The sequence below is a fragment of the Octodon degus genome, unplaced genomic scaffold (assembly GCF_000260255.1).
Source record: "Octodon degus isolate 3935 unplaced genomic scaffold, OctDeg1.0 scaffold00077, whole genome shotgun sequence".
Lineage (NCBI taxonomy): Eukaryota > Metazoa > Chordata > Mammalia > Rodentia > Octodontidae > Octodon > Octodon degus.
The window spans coordinates 10,666,752-10,672,145 of NW_004524653.1; the positions used below are offsets into that span (position 1 = coordinate 10,666,752).

At 42.0% G+C, this 5,394-nt stretch overlaps 1 pseudogene across 1 annotated transcript; it reads left to right on the top strand.

Moving 5' to 3' along the window:
• The first annotated feature begins 2,588 nt into the window (after nt 1–2,588).
• On the top strand, nt 2,589–3,988 carry LOC101587712 (annotated as a pseudogene). Its single transcript, XR_001117181.1, has one exon. The product of XR_001117181.1 is annotated as a heterogeneous nuclear ribonucleoprotein A3 pseudogene (transcript).
• Nucleotides 3,989–5,394: the final 1,406 nt, after the last annotated feature.

Genomic DNA, 5,394 nt, shown 5'->3' on the forward strand with positions numbered 1-5,394 from the left:
AAGGAAGGAAGGAAGGAAGGAAGGAAGGAAAGAAAGAAAGAAGAAAAGAAAAAGAAAAAGTCAGTGTGAAGATGAATGGAGAGTTGAAGCCAGAGTAGGATGGCATGGCCCAGGAGAGCTATAAGCTTTATAAAATGCAGCCATTCCGGAATGCAGGGAGGGCACAAGCATGTACAGGATAGAGATGCCCAGCAGTTTTCACAGCTTTCTTTCAAAACAATTTTAGACTTACACAAGAATCGGAAACACCATACACACAGTGCCTGTGTGCCCTTTACCTGTCTTCCCCTGGTCTTTCAAAGCCATAGTATAGTGAACAAAGTCAGGAAATTAACATTAATTCAAGACTGTTATCAAATTTTACCAATTATTCCATTAATGCCCCATTTTGCTTGGGCATCCAGCTTAGTATCCCACATTGCATGTAGCTGTTTCTGCAGTTCCTTGCAATGTGGGTCTGTCCTTGTCTCCACAGACCTTGACAACGTACTGCCCTAAGTTTTTGTCTAGGGGCATGCTCACCTTCCCTTTTCCTTCTTTATAATTTCTTTGTCCCTAAGGGAGAACTTGGTTCTCACAATCTGTATTTTCCTATTTTCTCATCAAAGTATATGCATGAGGTAGTTTTCATAATTGCCTAATCCACAGTTGATGTTTAAAAAATTCCCTATTAAGAGTATAATTCTAAACAGTTCCTCTTCTGCCTGCCTTACAGGATGTAGTAAAAATGTTCTTTTGCAAAGTTACTGTGCGTATTTCTTTTTTCCTTTTCCCCTCCACTGTGGTTGCTTTCTTATGTTTAATGTGGTTTGGTCATGTGTTAGTATTTGTATTTTACTTGGAGTTCCCTTTCTATATCCTGTTTGGCTGTAGCTATTTGTTTTGGAGGTAGGTAATATTACACCAGTTTACTACTCAGAACTGCATAGAAAAAATTAGCAAAGCGATGTTCCCCCTGCTCTCTTCTGTACTTTCCCCTGCTCCCTCCTCTTTTCATCTCCTCCCATTCTCCTCCCCTCAAGGTAACTGGTTTCATTAGTTTCTGGGTTAACCTTTCTGTGTTTCTTTGTTTAGCACATAGTGCTTAGATGTATATTTCTTATATATCCTTTCATTAAAAATTACTTACTAGATTTTTTTTTTGCACTTTGCTTTTTCACTAAACAATATGTGAAATTACCCTTTGTCCATTCATAGAAATGTTCCTTATTTTGGAGACTTGAAACACTGCTTCTGTTCTGTCTCTCCTCTGACCTCCAGAAGCCGCCGCCCCTCTCTTTCAGTACTGCTCAGGCACTTCTGCCCGACCAGCGCATTAGGCTCTGTCCTCAGCTCTCTCTCTCTCTCTTGGTTCCCTAATCTCAGCAAACACAACTTGCATTGACCTAACTCATCATGCAGTGTCATCCAAACATCACACCCGCACAACCAGCCAGTGGCCAACTCCTTTTGTGGGACGGAGTCCCTGCTTCCTAACCCCACTAAACTCACTTGTGGTTGTATCTCACAAGGATGTTCTCTTCAGTTTGACCCTTCTATTTTTGACCTCTAGGCTATTTATTTTTAGAGTAGGAGACAACAAAGGTTTTCTTTAGAGGACTGAGTGATAAGTGTTTCTGGCTTTGCTGCCCACTGGCCTCCTAGATCTACTTAAAACAGAGGCTGTAGTGCAGAAATAGTAATGAACAATGAGCAAAGAGGTGGGCTTGATGGGGTTTGGTTCTCTGTGGCTGGATTTAGCCCACAGGTTGAAGCTTGCCAACCCCTGTACTCTACAGCAGTAATTCTAAAATACAAATTGGGTCACAAAATTCCAGTCCTTGCTTTCAGACTGCTCCTATGGGTCTCCATTATTCACAGCAGTGGTCTCCAAACTAGAAAATAAGGAGCACCTCAGGCACTTCCTTGGGCCTCTGTTCCTCTTAGTATCTTGGCTAGACGAATGATACAATAATCAAGCTTTACTGACATAGAGCTTAAAGAAATTCAAAATTACATTATAATTTCTAAGTAAATATACATGTTGCTTGAATATGTAAGAATGGTGTACTGAACATGTTTATCTAAAATACTTTTTTTTTGTACTGAGGATTTAACTCAGGACTTTGTGCTTGCCAGGCAGGCACTTAAACTGCTAAGCTATCTCCCCAGCCCTACTTTACTATTTTTTATAGTAAAAAAATTCTCCTTTTCACTGCCCTCTGTCCAGCTTATTTTCCATTCATACAGAGATATCTGTCGTTCTTGAACTTACCAGGCCTGTGTGTATTTCTTGTGATCACATTCCTGCAAAACACACTGTTTATATTCAAAACAAAATTATCCCTTTGGGGAAATCTGATAACACAAAACGAAACTAGCTTTCTCCTTTAGTGGTCACCCTCTGTCATGTGTGTATGTTCATCAAAGATTTTGCCTGGAGTTGCATACAGCTCTTCATGTCACCTTACCAGAATGTGTGATACTAGACAGCAGGTGTATTCTTCTGTGTGAGTTAGAAACTCAAGAAGTTCAAGAACTCCAGGACATGGGGAAAAAAAACCTCATAAAGCTTAAAAACATCATTTAAAAAATAAATAGAGTGAAAAATGGAGGTAAAACCACCGCCCGGTCGCCCCCAGCCCAACTCCGGCCATCGCCGGGGGGAGGAGGGCCATGATCCAAAGGAGCCAGAGCAATTGAGGAAGCTGTTTATTGGTGGTCTGAGTTTTGAAACTACCGATGATAGTTTAAGAGAACATTTTGAAAAATGGGGCACACTCACAGATTGTGTGGTAATGAGAGATCCTCAAACAAAACGCTCCAGAGGCTTTGGTTTTGTGACTTACTCTTGTGTTGAAGAGGTGGATGCAGCAGTGTGTGCTGGACCACACAAGGTTGATGGGCGTGTCGTGGAACCAAAGAGAGCTATTTCTAGAGAGGATTCAGTAAAGCCTGGTGTCCATCTAACAGTGAAGAAAATTTTTGTTTGTGGTATTAAAGAAGATACAGAAGAATATAATTTGAGAGACTACTTTGAAAAATATGGCAAGATTGAAACCATGGAAGTTATGGAAGACAGGCAAAGTGGGAAAAAGAGAGGATTTGTTTTTGTAACCTTTGATGATCATGACGCAGTTGATAAAATTGTTGTTCAGAAATACCACACTATTAATGGGCATAATTGTGAAGTGAAAAAGGCCCTTTCTAAACAAGAGATGCAGTCTGCTGGATCACAAAGAGGCCGTGGAGGTGGATCTAGCAACTTTATGGGTCGTGGAGGAAACTTTGGAGGTGGTGGAGGGAATTTTGGCTGTGGTGGAAACTTTGGTGGAAGAGGAGGTTACGGTGGTGGAGGAGGTGGCAGCAGAGGTAGTTATGGAGGAGGTGATGGTGGATATAATGGATTTGGAGGTGATGGTGGAAACTATGGTGGTGGTCCTGGTTACAGTAGTAGAGGAGAGTATGGTGGTGGTGGACCAGGATATGGAAACCAAGGTGGTGGATACGGTGGTGGTGGAGGAGGATATGATGGTTACAATGAAGGAGGAAATTTTGGTGGTGGTAACTATGGTGGTGGTGGGAACTATAATGATTTTGGAAATTACAGTGGACAGCAACAGTCAAATTATGGACCCATGAAGGGGGGCAATTTTGGTGGAAGAAGCTCTGGCAGTCCCTATGGTGGTGGTTATGGATCTGGTGGTGGAAGTGGTGGATATGGTAGCAGAAGGTTTTAAAAAACAACAGAAAAGGGCTACAGTTCTTAGCAGGAGAGAGAGTGAGGAGTTGTCAGGAAAGCTGCAGGTTACTTTGAGACAGTCGTCCCAAATGCATTAGAGGAACTGTAAAAATCTGCCACAGAAGGAACGATGATCCATAGTCAGAAAAGTTACTGCAGCTTAAACAGGAAACCCTTCTGGTTCAGGACTGTCATAGCCACAGTTTGCAAAAAGTGCAGCTATTGATTAATGCAATGTAGTGTCAATTAGATGTACATTCCTGAGGTCTTTAAAAAATAAATAAATAAATAAATAAATAAAGTAATAGACTAGTTCTAACTTTTACCATTCCCCAAAGTATATGATGCTCCATAGATTTGATGTCACTTAATTATAATCACCTCAGATTAAACTCATCCTTTCAGAGGCCAGTTTCATTCAAGGACCTGTGTTATGGTTTGTGTACACATATCCTCCCCAAAGCCTCATGCAGTCATGGGGTGGCTTCTGGAGTTTGTGATTGATTATTGTGGGTGTGGATGCTGCACCTGCCCTGGAGCAGGTAATTTACACTTCAGTGTAAGGAGGGAAGAGAAGCTAGCTGCTTGAGCTGCTGCTACTCCTCCCTTGTGCTCTTGCTCTTTGCCTCCACCATGAAAGTTTGCTCTCTGCCATGGGCCACTCTTCCTTGGAGCCAGCTGAGTATGGACAGAACCTTCCAGTAACTGTGAGCTAAATAAACCTTTCTTTCCTTCATTTTGGGTGTCAGGTATTTGTCCCAGCAATGAGAGAAGAGTAATGGAGACAACTGGCTGTGGATTTTACCCAGAAGAGTGGCAACCACTGAAATGTACTCAGAGGCTCCTGTACAGAGATGTGATGCAGCAGAGCTACCCCAACCTGTTGCAGTGGGCAAGCACAGTTTCCCTGCACAGCCCAAAGAGCATTCCTTTCTTCCAGGTCACAAGAACATGTTGCATTCCTAGAGCTCATTTTTCTAGTCTTGCATTATAGAGGAGAAGAATAATTGCACCCTTTTCAGCAGTGGAAGAGAGAGAGAGTGTGTGTGTGTGTGTGTGTGTGTGTGTGTGTGTGTGTGTGTGTCTACTTCTAATCTTCACCAAGATGTTCTGGCTTTGCTGAGCTGTGGCCAGCCATCTTCACTGAACAGCTTCAGAAGCTGTACTTCCTGCATCTTCAGAGTCTTAGAGTCCAAAGAGCTTGGGCCAAGCTCTCCGTCATTTCCTGTTAGTGAGGGTTTTATGTTAACTAATGAGATGTGATCTTCAAGTTGGAGTAAGGAGAAGAACCATGGATAGTGGATTGACTGTCAAGTCAGAACTACATAGGCAAGCAAATGACAACTGAGCAGGCAAAAACCAAAGGAAATAAATATGCCAGGGAAGTCAGAGATCCCATGTGACATCTTCGTAATGTTTTTCAGGAATCTTTTTGTGTAGGACCAGACCTTTGGAAGAGATTGAGCACAGTTAATTGTTATGATATGAATACCTAAAACATTCTCCCCAATAAAAATGGAGGAGAATTATTGTGAGGCAGGAAACATATATTCAAATGGGAAAGGGAACAAAGGAGAGGGAGGAGGGAGGAAAAGAAGAGGAAAGGGATTTAAAAAGAGAATGGAAGTGGAGAATGGAAACAAAGCTTTTGTAAATGGGGAGGTGAAGAAGAG